The sequence below is a fragment of the Grus americana genome, chromosome 1 (genome assembly GCF_028858705.1).
Source record: "Grus americana isolate bGruAme1 chromosome 1, bGruAme1.mat, whole genome shotgun sequence".
In the NCBI taxonomy this organism is placed as follows: domain Eukaryota; kingdom Metazoa; phylum Chordata; class Aves; order Gruiformes; family Gruidae; genus Grus; species Grus americana.
This window is the reverse complement of record NC_072852.1, coordinates 181,212,127-181,227,679: the sequence shown is the minus strand read 5'-3', so window position 1 is coordinate 181,227,679 and position 15,553 is coordinate 181,212,127.

Sequence of the window (15,553 nt, the reverse complement as noted above, 5' to 3'; positions counted from 1 at the left end):
AAATCTTTTCTCCTGAGCCAATATCACAATAGAAAACAAAAGCACTTTAAATGGCACGTATAAATTTTGTAATCAAATGGGAAGAGATCAGATCAGATACTTCCTTGAAAGTGTGTTGTAACCAGCCATTTACATCAAAGTTGGGGATGGAGCAGCCCTGCTTGGTAAGTCATGTCACATTGTTCTGCAAAGACTTTATGAAACCAGCTCTCAAAACCATTTTTTTTTTTTTTTGGACACATATTTTGATATTACAGTTGACCAAATTTTGCATCATGTACAGGGATTGTTATCTTGTTTTTAAAAATCTTCTCTTGTGCTAACATTTCCTCTGTTTTCTTCCTTTGTCTTTGTCTCAATCCTTGGTGCATTTTTTAACTGCTGAACAGGGTGATAAGCTATCAGTGTTCTTGGACAGATAATCGGGAACCACAGAGTAACACATCCATCAAATATTTTAATTATACATGTATTTTACTAGTGATTTTTCATCCTTGATTATAATTAGGAAAGAAGGGAAGAGGACAAGAATAGTTCATTTTGGCCCTAAGTCCTGCTGCAACATGGGGCTTAACAGAAATTGGACAGAAATGGAAAGCTTTTGTTGGCAACTATTGGCAGCTGCTCAGTGAGAAAAATAATAAAAGCTCTAAAATTTTTTCTTCAATTATCAAAGCCTTTTTCTTGACTAGATTTAACACCTGGTTTACACAGATTTCCCAAGGCAACATCTCTGAGAAGTGCTCTTTGGCTCTGACTTTCTAACTTCAAAAGCGAACACTTCAACCTCCGGGGCCTGGTGTCTCCCTCCTTTTGTTTCTGGGAGGTAGATTTCACTTGCCTCCTTATCTTTTCTGTTCAGTTCCCCTCGTAGGTCTCTATTGCCTTACATCTATTTGATATTCCCTTTATGACAGTGGTCACAGTCAACAGATACCTTTGCTTAGTTGCAGTGATTCAGAAGTTGCATACTTGTATGATTTTGCTGGATGAGATGCCCTGTGGAACAAAGTTCCTGATCTGAGGAGTTTAGGCATGAAGATAATAGGTGTGTTGCAAATACCTAAGCTAGAGAGCAGGACAGATCTTAATTGGGTGGACGTGGTGCAAACAAAAGATGACGCAGGGGGATGGGAGCCATGGTGAAAGGCTGTACTGCCGGGGCACACTCTCATCTGCCAAGCCATTTCTTTTCCAAGTGTAAATTGGCACGCCACTTCTGGAAGCTTTTTGATTCAAGTCAACCTCAAACCCACACCTGCATCTTTTGTATTTGGGCAGTACATTGAAGAAATAAAATATTATGCATTACTAATTCATACATTTATTTATAGGTCATCTGATCAAAGGGCTGTTAGTTCTTTGCTAAACTGAAGTTACAAGAAAGAATTCAGAAAAAAACTCTATAATAGGATTTTAGGCCAATTCAGGTGAAAAAGTTATCGCTGCTGCTTGTTTTTAGATTAAAATGTTTGGGTATTTTCTATGGGAATGAGCTTTGTGTAAAAATATCAGACTTTTACCCAAAAATTGATTTTTTTTTTCTAAGGAGCTGAAAACATTAAAATCTATTTATTACTCATATGCACTGACATTCATTATTAATTTTATGTCCCACTTTATTGCTTTCTTCAGGGCAAAACTAACATTCATTTGTTGATCAGTGATATACAGTCAACACAAGGTGTATGGCTGCTGATTAAATAACAAGCACATTAGGAGCTCTTTTTTTTTAATGCATGCTGGCAGTAGCTGCTGCTTGACAGTCAGTTAAGGGCAGTTTGCTTGCTGCGCTGGTGGACCAGCTCTGCTCAGTGTGTACTTTCAGCCAACAGCCCAGATTTTTTTTTTTTTATTTTTTTAATTATGAAGAATCGCTTCCTCCCTCCATAACTGGAAGTTAACAACATGGAGGGGTTTTTTTTCCAGACTTGATAATAAAATTGAAGTTACACATTTATCCCACTTCAGTTAAGCATCTTTGTTAGAAGTGTGGTCATGCCTCCCAGAGGTGGAGAAGAGAGAAAGAGAGTGAGAGTGATACAACTTCAGAGGGCAGTTCAGCTCTTATGTGTGAGTGAATCGTTTCCTGGACATGCTTGCTGCCTTCTGTGGGTCAGAGGCTGTGCTGAAGACGTTGGCTGGAATGGTTACAGCTCCCACTTTATGTGCTTCACGTACTGGAAATGAAACTGGGCTAAAGACTGTTTCTGAGCTTGTGCACCAAAGGGCTCAGGACACAGGTGTTGTGACAGTTTGTCTGCATGGTGTCATCGGGTGCGATACCTGCATGGGCCAAGGCAGCTCTGAGCGAGCGTTAAGGCAGCTTGCTTTCCAACAAGCCTGCCTGCTCAGCCACAGCCCTGCACCGCTTTGCCTCACCACCTTCCACCTCTGGGAGAGCTTTCCTGGGAGCCTGGAGCTCCTGTTGGCACAGACTCCACGCTGCCATATAGACATTAGAGAGGATGTCCCTCTTGCAACTGGACAACCATCTATGGAAGGTGACACGGACTCCTTTTTCTCCTTGACTAAGCCCATTTGTATTCAGACACTTTATGACAGTTTGCGTTGCTACTTCAGTGGCAACTTGACCACACCAAAGCAGCATCAATTTGGCTTCATGATCTTTTGTGCTATCAAGCCTTTATATGAGATTGAAAAGACATTAAATTTCAAAAGACTCATTGCATACATTGCCAAAGGATGTAACTGGCTCCCACATCAGGATTTTATGGGCTTTTTTTTCTTTGTTTGTGGCTTTTTATTATTTAAATCTTTATGTAGTGGTCAACAGCAGGAACCAGAATGGTTGGTATGATTTGAAAAATTTACACAAATTTGGAATAATTTGCACAAATCCTTGTTCTGTGCTTGTAAATGCTTATATGCATTTGTAAGCCTTTGCAGATAAGGCTATATCTGCTGTGCAAGTGGTTCTTCTGAGGCTGAGGAATGGAATAACTATAGGAGACTTAAGTGTCACTCCAATGTGCCATTTTATACAGAAGACTGACGTTTGGTTCAGGTTTATTCTAATTAGGTGAAACATCCTATATGCAGACCCCCATGGCAGGTCTGGGCTCTCCTTCGGTAGCCCATACAAGTTCAAATGCCTGTTTAAATGAGACCTACTAGCTTCCTCACCCCAGTTAACATACATAATTTACTTAAAATGGACTCACGCACTGAATGGATTTACTTCTGATACTGCATTTGGTACCTCTTCTTTTCCAGGAGTCATATTTATGCCCTCAAAGAGTACTATTTCAATGTTTACACCCATCTATTGTGTATTTCATTACTTCTGTTGGTCAAGAGGAATGATGAACTATGCATCTCTCATAATATGTATTGATCTCCTTGGAGATGATTTAAACATCTATCAGTACTCTCTTCTGGCCTCCATATAAGATAAAATGCTGTATCTTCTATCCATTTGCAATTCTTATTCTAGCATGAAGTTGTCTCACAATTCTTTTTATTCTCTTTACCAATAATTCATAAATATCTATTTATTTTAACATTTAATCAATTAAAAGAAAATTACTGCACTGGATTTAGATTGTTCTTCTGGTGTTAACTTCATCGTTATTGTCCAAGTTCTCTTTTGTTGTGTGTAGTTTCACTATAACTTGTTTTCTGGTTTTCAACAGTAGGACACTTTCGTACTGTTAGTCCAATGAAAAGACCAGAATAAAGTGTTGATAAACTTTACTTTTCTGTGACAGGAGTATAGCTTATGATGGATTAAAAATGATCTAGATTTTGAATGTAATTATGAGCTTTTATCATTCTATTTCAAACACCTAATGTTCAATTAGCCCACAATTTTCTTTGCTGTTAATTGGGAAATCATGCCTGGATGACTGCATTCATAACTGCATTATGTAAACAGTGTAAACACCCACAATAGCAAAGGAGTCCTGACTTCAGCTCTGCCCCAGCAACTCCACGGATACTTAGTTTCCTTCATTGTTCTGTGTAGGATATTATTCACTGTTTTGGAATCTTTTTTAACATAATTGATTAAAGTGCCTCTATATAAATTGAATTTCCCATGTGGACTTTTTAAAGCCTCTGGAAGCTGATAAGCTTTTGTAACAGAAGAAGAAATGTTTCATGTGGCTTGAAATCCTCCTTGCATAAAGGAGCATTTCATCAGCCACCGTCTGCTCTGCTAAGCTCTGCTGGCACAGTGACACCTGAATCCCATAGTCTTAACTCTAACTAGCTTTTTTGTCCTTGCCTCAGGGTAAGAGATTCAAGAAAGTTGTTTTGTTTTTCAGCAACAGAAGATACTGCTGAGACAATGCATTATAATAACATAAAAGTTCCCCTGTTCTTGGAGATAACTTTGCAAAAACTATAAAGGGTATGCCACTCTTTGTGGGGCTCTTTGGACACAGTTTAAGAAACTTGGAGTAACTAGCAAACCATTGAGAATATAAGTTGTATATAGCAAAATGGGGGAAGAGGAAGAATTGTTAAACACATCTCAAGTTAAATTAAAAGTAAAACTCAGAAAAAAGTGGCTTAAGGTTCAAGCTTTGGGGCAAAAAAGCTGCAATTTCCTGGCTGGTTTAGTGTTTCCAACAACAATGACAATCAACAGGTAAGGATGAAAGCAAACATGCATGGAACAAGAAAATATTCCACCCCTGTCACTTTAAAATGTACCTATTTCTGTGTATGATCTGCAGCCATAAAGTAGAAGGTGTGCATATTTTAGAGTAGCAGAAAGGAACTGTAATTATGTTCTTGCAAGGGCAGTGAACATTATGTTTTTCTTTTCTTCCCAGGAGTCAAACTTTCTTAAACATTCTTACCGCTTTGGCAAAAGTCAGTCAAAGAAAATTCTCCCCTCCCTTTTTTTTTCTTTAAAACCTGACACGACAAGGAAAAGAAAAAAGTTTTTGGTGCAGGTTTATTTTATATTTCTTCTATTTTGTGAATGTAGGATGCTTATACTTGATGATTCTTTAAAATCAGACTTGCAGTTCAAAGAGTGAGAAGCAATGATTAGTTCATCAGAGCTGTGTGATGTATAGGTGTCATTGATGGATTAAATGGGAACCAAACACATTTTAACCAGTATCAGAAGAGAGACCATAGCTTGATATGAAATGATAAAACTTTAAACTTTCCTAAACTTGTCTTACTGTTCTTCCATATCCTATGAACCGAATAGACTTGAATCAGTTCAATACCTGATTGGGAACCACATGGCTATGTGTAAGTTTTCCATAACTGGTCAAGAAATACAGCGCTCTCAGCTAGTATTAGTCAGTGTGACAACATGGTCTTGGAGCGCATTTCAGTGCCGGGAATGTCACTGATGGAGCTGTCTTTTAGGTAACAATAATGATGCTTTCCTTGCATAGGTATGATGCTCTTACTTCTGCTCTGTAGAACCAATTCTGCAAACAGGCACAATGAAGCCGGTGAAACTCCTTATAGAGGGTAATGCTCTTCAGATGAGAAGGTGTTATAGCCTGGCTCTGATCACCCAGAGACCAGTGACACAAGCAGAGGACATGAGGCAGGAATAATGTTGATTACACTTCTTTTCCAAATTCTGGGGCTTCTTTGCAATCAGGAAGGTTTCAAAGACACTTTTGTTGGGAAGTAGAGGTTCTTACTTCTAGGTAATATCAGAGAAAGCTTGCATGTGGATAAGAACAGAAATCTCAGGGAACTCTCTTGTCTACTGAAACTTCACGGGAGTAAGTTTCTCAGAGCTATGTTATCAATATGCTTTTCTGTAAAGCGGGAAAGACTAGAAAGTGGTTGTTTTCTGCTGTTGAGGCACCCAGTACAGCAAACCCCTCTAAGCCATGTAAACAAAGATCAACTCTGAGGAGACAGTGTTGCCCAAAGCCCTTGTCTAACTTGGAACTCTTAATACCAAATGTCTGTTCTCAACAATTCCTTCTGCTTGTTTTTGATTACTATTTTTTTCCAGTTCTTTACGTTTTTACCAAATGAGGCAGACAAGAAAATACTGTTTGCAGTATGTAAATTTTCTGCATAAGTTTACCTTATTTGTCTATCTATTTATTTGCTTATTCATAAATCCAGATGATTTATAGTGGAATTCCAATTTAAGTATTTTTATATTACTATTTAGAGAAATTTCTCTCTCTAACTGATGGATAAAGAATGTTGAGTCCCTAGCTTTTGAACTTCAGTGAAAGTATTCTCTAGCAGAAGTTCAGTGAGAAAGAAGAAAGCAAAAAATGGAAGTTTGGAGAAAAAGAGTAAAGTAAAGGGGATGTGGAGGTTTGCTGTCTTCTGTATATTTTATTCTTCTGAGAGGACAAGCGATGAGTTATAAAATTTATAATGTAGTGCTCTTTTGAAACTTAGGTCATTTGCAGATAAGCTACTCTACCATGTATCCCATTGGACATAGAATCATAATAAATCTATTAAAATATGTGGAAGTGTATTTTTTCTAGATGCATGATTATGGATTTATTCAGATTTATTGTATACTTCAGATGGCAGGAAAACCTGGAGTCAGTTTTTATTGCTGATATTTTTCACCTACAGTCATGAATGGCACTTGGGTTTATTGTCAAGTAAAAAAGGAACAGTACTCCAGTGGTACATTGTGGAAAAGAACAACAAAACCTGTGCTGGTGCTCCTCTGTCCAATTCATTGAAATGTTGTCAAAGGCTTGGGGAAAGCACTTATTTAAGCTTTCATCAGAGGTTTCTCTGCTTGTGCTTTGACAGATGAGGGACAGGGAAAGATGCAAACCAAATGTGCAGCCAAGTATTTGTCTCGCCCATTTTGAGATAGTGGTCCTAAAGCTGGTGGCTATGTTGATTCAAAAGCTTCGTTGCGTCAGCTTGAGTCTTCATCCAGCTGCATAGTCTTTGTAGCAAGGATTTCTTGTACAGTTGAAAAGTAGCCAAGCATGTTTCCATTGCGCAACTCAAAATTTTTATTTCTTAATCATTGATTCAATTCCATCTATATATTAAAAACAAAATAACCAAACCCCCCCAAAAAAATTACTTCAGCGCCTAACTTCAACTTATTTAGGCAACCTATGCCTCACCCTGAAAAACTGCATAAAGCACAACCCAAAATAAGAATGAATAGGGTAAATGTTGAAAGCAGGGAGTGCCTTTCAAGGCAGATGACATTTAGAGGCATGGTCTGTGTGAAAAAGTGTGAGCTCATGAGAGGATTCAGAGGACATTTTCCTACTGTGCAGCAGGCATCCTCAAAGCACAGCAGCAGAACGTGTATCCTTACCCTGGCTTACTACACAGGACAAAAGCAATTCTTCAGGTTAGAGGCCTCACTCTATTGACAATAATTTTAATTGAAACAGACAAAAATGCCTAAGTCTGTTCTGGGAATCTGAGGGGATTCTGGAGGGTATTCCTTTAGTTTCTGTTGCTATGACCTAAATGCTACTTCACCCCATAAGTCCACTCTTTTTCCTTGTTATTGATTTTACCCCCTCAGTACAAATTCCTGTGCCGCAGGAGTAGTCAAGGATATCCTTGCTCATGAAGCTATCAAGCAGTAAAATCTATTTTTTCACAGCTGTTCAGTTAGGGAGGAGGTGAGAAAAAGAAGAAACTTCATGCACAATATTTTTGTACACATAATGAACATAAACCAAGAGAAAAATGCACATAAGCAAAGAGAAAAACAACATCAAGTATGTTCATGGAGTGTCTAGATTCAGTGCAAGATGAGAAGAATATTTTCTGCTTTGCCATCCAGGTAGTATGAGACTTTATGATGAAGCTCATTCTCCTGCTCTCGCCATCATTCAGCAACAGTGTGTGGCTTCATTGCTTCAGTCACTGAGTTACTCATCTTGTGAGGTAAGTTGTCTTTCATGCAAGAAATTGATTTCATGTTTTGTGCATTGCTTTATATAGCCTTCAGTTTGTTTTTGTAAAAATAAATTGGCTTGCTTTTACATTCGCATGTTTATTCTTAAGATGGCAGGGAGAAAAGAACAGCTACCTGACAAAACTTGGTCTTGCAGCACACAGCTTGTGAACATATTCCTTGTCCCAGCTGATATAAATCAAAATCCAGAGTAGCTTTCATCATGACTGTACTTCCATGTACTTTTCCATGGTGAGATGCATCCCAAGCTGTGTATCTCCAGCCAACTGATAGAGCTGAAATCAACTGAACACCTTCTGATACCTATTAGTTTCATTCCAAAGAAAGCACCAGTTTTGAAGTGATTATCTGTATATTTTCCCACAGAGTGCATGAATAATCCTGGGTAAACCTGGCAGCCTAAAGCCTTATCTCAGGTGAGAACTTTCCCTGATCTCAGGTGAGATGGAAGCCTATAAGGGTTGTCAGGCTCTGCTAGGAAAACAAACCAGAAGGGTCCAATAGGCACACTGAAACAGGTTGACTTATGGCTCTTGAAACATCTGGAGGCATTTCTATTAAAGCCAATTAGTTAAAAAGTTGGAGAAAGTGTGAGATTTATAATTATGCTAGAGAAATGCAGACAAGCCAACTGCTCTCCATGTATAATGGTAGAAACTCACTTTAACTTGATGGCACAGCTTTGTATTCCATATGTGAGAAATTTTAGGCAAGGAAAAATTGGCATTTTTTTCTGAAAGGAAAGAAAATATTTTCTTAGGAGGGGCTGCTTGTCACCTCCCTTCACTGCTGTGCTGCTGTTAAGAAATAAAACACTGTGAAGGTGTGCATGTAGTTTGGCTTATCAGGCCTGGGCAACATTCACAGCTGGTGGAGAAACTGGTTGTGAAAAGGACTTGCAAAGAAAGTAGCTTATAGCAGGACCTAGCAGTAAGTCAAGATGGTGAGGGATTTCCTGGCTGATCGAAGTCACAGCTGATGTACAAGGAATGTAGGTGAGTTAATGAACCTGGTCAGTGGGGAAGAACAGGCAGTACGATACATGGTCAAATTGAGCAGACTCTGATGGGGCATCTTAACCCAATAGCATGAACCCAGAGTACATTGTATTTAATGTCACTAACACAGTCATTTGGGCTCCTGTGAGCCTGAGATTTAGTGACATCTCCCTACCAGAGCAGTTAGATACAGCTAAAGGAGACCTTATTTGCGAAAATTGCCCATATATTCTGAAACGCATGTAGCTTTTCAGAGAATATGCGCATTTACCAAAATGTTATATCATTGTGCTTTCTATTTCCTTCTCCAATAAAATCTATTTATTGAATTTATTTTTTTTCTTTAGCTTGTTTTTTGTGATGTACAAAATATTATTTATTGGGTGGACAGACAATGTAGTTGCTGTTCCTGGCTTTCTGGACAGAGACTAGGGCACTAGTTCTAGAAAAGCTGAAAAACTGTGTTCTGCATTGGGTGCCTGGCTGGAAAGTTACACTTCTAAGATATATCTACTTTTGGGGAAGAAAAAAAAAAAAAAGGTATATCAGTATGTGTGTTCTTCTAATCTTGTGGCCAATAATAATTTGTTGTGCGTGTCACCTATCTTTTGAAATTAAAATGACTGATAATTTCTAACCAATGGGTGAAAAATTCAGTTATTGAAAGTAACTCACAATGTGTACATGAAATTTCAATTCTAATATTTTGACGGCCAAGCTGTGCTTCACTATGAAGTGGTAAAAGAAATGTCCTGCATTACAGGATTTTTCTTGCAAATCTCTTTGATAAGTGCTCATGTATCCCCAGGAGCGTATATCTGATATTTTCAAAACTGCTGTTACCAAATATAATCAACATTTCTAGGAAAAGAAGAATAAAATAAAAGTTTTTCCAATTTTTTTTTTAAATAGAAAAATTTGTTGGCAGTAGTTGAACTTGGACATACATATATATTTTTTGCACAACCGACAGTTTATTAAATCTGTTTTCTATCATTTTAACAGAAGTTGCTGCTTTATTATTGAATAGAAATGATATTTCAAAATTATTTTCTCTGAAGAATAATTATGTAAAGCACTTTGCCAAAACTGTACAGGTACAGTGAAAGCAAGGGCATTGTCTGTGCTGATTAACTTTATAGATAACCATTCTCTAGTGATTCCCCTTTTAGAAATGACTTTTTTTCCCTTTCTTCAATAAATCTTCACATATCCTTTGAATTGGCAGTCATCAGCAAAGTCAATTCGCATTCCTCTACCATTATCCTCTCTGCACTATATACCACCCATTTAATCACCAACAATGTCTTGCACGAAGAGCTTATAATAATTTCACTGTAAGGTGCTACTTTGGGGGGTTTTTTATTACTGAACTTTTTAAGAAATAAAGCTCATGCTTCATTTTTGTGGTAGGCATACATGTTCATTTTGTGAAACTGCTGGTGGATTCATTACAGTTTGACAGAGATAAATGTCTTAAAAATACATATATTTTTTAATTTCAATCCTTAAATATTTGATCCTATTGATATATTCTACATGGTAGCCAGGATTAATTATTTTAGTTCTCACAGAATTGCTGGTTTTAAAGCTGCTGTGAACTTCACTGCATTATCAAGGCAGGCCCTCCAGGAACTATGCTATCAACAGCTTCCAACTAAATGATATTTTGATAGTTTCACATTTTAAAAGTTGCCACTAAGTACTTGAGTGCAATATAGCATGGGAAATCATTTTGGATGAATGAGTAAACCTTTTCCTTCTGGTCCAGTTCTTCATTGCACTTCTGTGGAAGCCTGATCGTGCGCTTTAGGTGCAACTGGCTGGCTTCAGTGGGAGTTTGAGTTAGGCAGGATGTATTGGGTCTGGCTGAGATGGAGTTAATTCTCCCCACAGCAGCCCTCATGGTGCTGTGCTGTGTATTGGTAGCTAGCAAACTCTTGATAACACACTAGTGTTTTGGCTACTACTGAGCAGTGCCAGCACACATCAAAGCTGTCTTGCCAACATTTTTCTTCCCCCCAGCAGCAGGCTGGGGGTGGGCAAGATCTTGGGAGGGTCACAGCCAGGACAGCTGACCCAAACTGACCAAAGGGATATTCCATACCATATGGCGTCTGCTCAGCAATAAGAAACTGAGAGACAGGGGGAGGAACAGGGCGGGGGCATTCGTTGTTTTTTTTTTAACAAAGTTTGTCTTCCAGAGTAAGGGGTACGCATACTGAAGCCCTTCTTCCCAGGAAGTGGCCGGACATGGCCTGCTGATGGGAAGTAGAGAATAATCTTTTGCTTTTTGCTTTGCTTCCGCGTGCGGCTTTTTGCTCTAGCTACATTAAACTGCCTTTATCTCGACCCATGAGTTTGGGGTTGTTTTTCCATCTTCCTTTCTCCCTTCCCTGCCTTGCTGAGGAGGGGAGTGACAGAGCGGCTCTGGTGGGCACCTGGCCCCCAGCCAGGGTCCACCCACCACACAGGATGATGTCTTTGGGATATAAATATTTTGATGATGAAAAGGTCAGAATAATTGATGTAAATAACTTCAGTAATAACCAATCATTTTCTAGACTTTTTGGGCTGGCAGACTAGTGTGCTTATATAAAGATGGTAAGTAGTTATTTGAAAATCCCGTGCAATGTACTGCAGCAGGCACGGTTAGCAAGGATCATAGACTCATAGAATGATAGAATGATAGAATGGTTTGGGTTGGAAGGAACCTCAAAGATCATCCAGTTCCAACTCCCCTGCCGTGGGCAGGGACACCCTCCACTAGACCACGTTGCCCAAAGCCCCATCCAACCTGGCCAGGGAGGGGGCATCTACAACCTCTCTGCGCAACCTGTTCCAGTGAAGATTTTTTTTCCTTATCTCTAATCTAAATCTACACTCTTTTAGTTTAAAACCATTCCCCCTTGTCCTGTCACTACACACCCTTGTAAACAGTCCCTCTTCATCTTTCCTGTATAGGTCCCCTTTAGGTACTGGAAGGCTGCTATAAGGTCTCCCCAGAGTATTGTCTTCTCCAGGCTGAACAACCCCAACTCTCTCAGCCTGTCTCATAGGAGAGGTGCTCCAGCCCTCTGATCATCTCCGTGGCCATCCTCCGGACTCACTCTAACAGTATGATGTCCTTCTTATGCTGGGGGGGCCCAAAGCTGAACACAATACTCCAGTCTCATGAGAGTGGAGTAGAGGGACAGAATCACCTCCCTAGACCTGCTGGTCATGCCTCTTTTGATGCAGCCCAGGACACGGTTGGCTTTCTGGGCTGCAAGTGCACGCTGCCAGCTCATGTTGAGCTTCTCATCAATCAATACCCCCAAGTCCTTCTCCTCAGGGCTGCTTTCAATCCATTCCTCACCCAGCCTATAGTTGTGCTTGGGATTGTGCTGACCCATGTGCAGGACCTTGCACTTGGCCTTGTTGAACTTCATGCAGTTCGCACAGGCCCACCTCTCCAGCCTGTCAGGGTCCCTCTGGATGGCATCCCTTCCCTCTGGCATGTCAGCCACACCACAGAGCTTGGTGTCGTCGGCAAACTTGCTGAGGGTGCACTCGATCCCACTGTCCATGTTGCTGACAAAGATGTTAAACAGTGTTGGTCTCAGTACTGACCCCTGAGGAATGCCACTCCTCACCGTTCTCCACTTGGACATTGAGCCGTTGATGGCAACTATATGGGTGCGACCATCCAGCCAATTCCTTATCCACCAAGTGGTCCATCCATCAAATCCATACCTCTCCAATTTAGAGACAAGGATGTCATGTGGGACAGGGTCAAATGCTTTGCACAAGTCCAGGTAGATGACATCAGTTGCTCTTCCCTTATCCACCAACACTGTAACCCCATCATAGAAGGCCACCAGATTTGTCAGGCACGATTTGCCCTTAGTGAAGCCATGCTGGCTGTCACCAATCACCTCCTTATTTCCCATGTGCCTGAGCATAGTCTCCAGGAGGATTTGCTCCATGATCTTGCTGGGTACAGTGGTGAGACTGACAGGTCTGTAGTTCCTTGGGTCTTCCTTTTTTCCCTTCTTAAAAATGGGGGTTATATTTCCCCTTTTCCAGTCAGTGGGAACTTCACCGGACTGCCAGGACTTCTCAAATATGATGGAGAGTGGCTTAGCAACTTCATCCGCCAGTTCCCTCAAGACCCACGGATGCATCTCATCAGGTCCCATGGACTTGTGCACCTTCAGATGTCTCTGTGGTATGAATGGAAAAAAAATAAGAAGCTCAATGGCTATGGGGGTTTTTTTTGTTTTATTTTTTTAAAAAACCCCACAAGTTTATTGACATTAATCTGTCATTGTAGCAAATTTTTCAGCTGCAATACTATATGTCTTCTGTAACTGGAAGTCTTGACTGACTTGTTCATCAACGCAATGTGTTTGGGAGAAAAATCCCTAAGTGAAAAAAAAAAAGTGAAGCTATTTTATTTTATTTTTTTAAGTCAAAAAGGGTGTGATAGAAACAGGTAGAAAGTGATTTACAGCAGCTGACAAGTGGAACTGTTAGTTCTGCTTTTATTCTGTATGTCTTTTTGCATCTGGTGTTAACCCTATGTCTATCAGTAGTTTTAATTGGTTGTCCCAATGTAAAAGCAACAATCCAAAGTAACATCATAGCACCTAAAAATGAGGTGATTTATCATACCACAGACATCTCTAGAGGGATGAGGGACTCTGGTGAAAGGCTGTCATTCTGTGACACACTGAGAAAGAATCTTTTAAAAGTCAGAGAAATTGCAAAGGTCACTTCTGCAAAATCAGTGTTATGCATTGAAAGCTGCAGAAGCATCTTATTACTTGCTGAAATCTCTCAGCTGCACAAACAACTAGATACAAATCTCCAGTAACCAAATTCCAAGTGGAAACTGGCACTGGCAGATGAAAGCTATTTGAAATTAAAATGCACTTAGGCATGTTTGTATTAAGATGCTGACAATCACATTGGCAAATTTGGCCTTAAATACGTATCACTGAAAGAGTCCATCATTATTTAAAGGCATACTTTTGAAAAATGCTTAAAAGTGAATATTAAATGAGACTATATATCTCCTTTGTATTAAAGAGACTTTGGAACAGGCAGATGTAGTTGTAGTTATGATTCCTATTCAATTATATTCAGCAGAAAAAATACTTAGCTCCCTCTCCCACACAAAATCTAAACAAATCCTTTCAAAAACAGACAGCAAAAGACAACAAATTTTGGTATGAGTGGCTTATTTTTCAAATCTTTTAAATTTTAAATGAATTATATGATGTGAAAGGTTTAAGAAATTCATCAGTGAGAAAAAAAAATTTTCTTTTTGCAGCTTTACAGTAACCGAATATTGGGGTTTGGGGATTTTTGTTGTTTGTTTCTCCCCCCTGCCCCTGAAATGTAGGAATGGAAAATAAATATATCTGGTGAGTACCTATGCTCTATAGACACAGGTGACAAAGGTACAGCCATAATGATCACTGAGGTTTAGAGTAATTTTTAAGTAATGAATTCATCTACATAAGGTTCTTCCTATAGCATATAGGCAGAGCTAAGCGTCCCGTCTGCCTGTCACAGAGATGAATCATAGTCTGAAAATACCTATCTCTTCCCTATTGCTTAAATGATCACTTGTACCAGGTTATATTGTTTAGACAGCAAAGGTTAGGTGAGATAAATCTTCCTGCAAACAGTTGGAGAGAATAGTCAGCAAATAATGAACTCTTCTGTAGTGTAGTACTTGTAAAATTAAAGAAGTAAAGCCAATGGTTTTGAAAGAAAAGTGAACAAAATGTGATAAAAATCAATGACACTGGTTTCGATTCTCTTTTTAATCTAGAGAAACTTTACTAAGGCTGCACTCACCCCCATCATTTTTGAATACCTAACAGCTAGATGGGAGTATCATTACTATTTGATCCTCTGCATCCAAAGGAAGATTAGCTCTGCCAGAGTGTAATTCATCTCATGCTTTCTGAATGATTAAAAAACCAGACAGCTATTTTACAGTAAGTTAGTTAACGGTGTAACAGTGCCAACTGTGAGGCTGATACATAATTTCTCCACAAACTAGTGTATTTTTTAGTTCCTCCTTCTTTGCAACACATTTCCCCACACTATTAATATTACTGGTATAGATGATAAATAGTAAGCTGGATTTGACTGGAAAGCTCTCTGTAAATTGTCAAATGAAACTCATTACTGAAATTTCACTTAAACACAAGAAAGTGCTGAATTTTCTAAATCCAAAATTACAATGAAGCAGTTCTTGTGGGTAACTAGTTATGAAAGGGACGATATAGGGTGCAGATCTATTTGAAACACTGAATGCTTTACGGTCTTTTTCTATAGCTTCTTGAAGACTGTTCTCAGCTCTAAAAACTACATCAATACACATTCATTTTGAGGGAAACTAGTCATCTTTCTGTGTTGATTAAGGCCGAATGTTGTTGCCATAGGGATGCTGTCCTCAAAAAGACATGGATGAAAGGGCTTTTTTGATGTAGCCTTTCTTTTATAGGGACGTTTTCTCAGTGCCTAGGCAGTCTAGGCACTGGTCTCCGTTTACTGTATGACCTGCCTCAACTTACTTGAACAACACTGGGATTGAGTACCCTCAGTTAAGTGGCTTTTAGATGGCCACAAGGCATTGTGGCTGTACTGATTTTCATACAGGAGCTCTGTG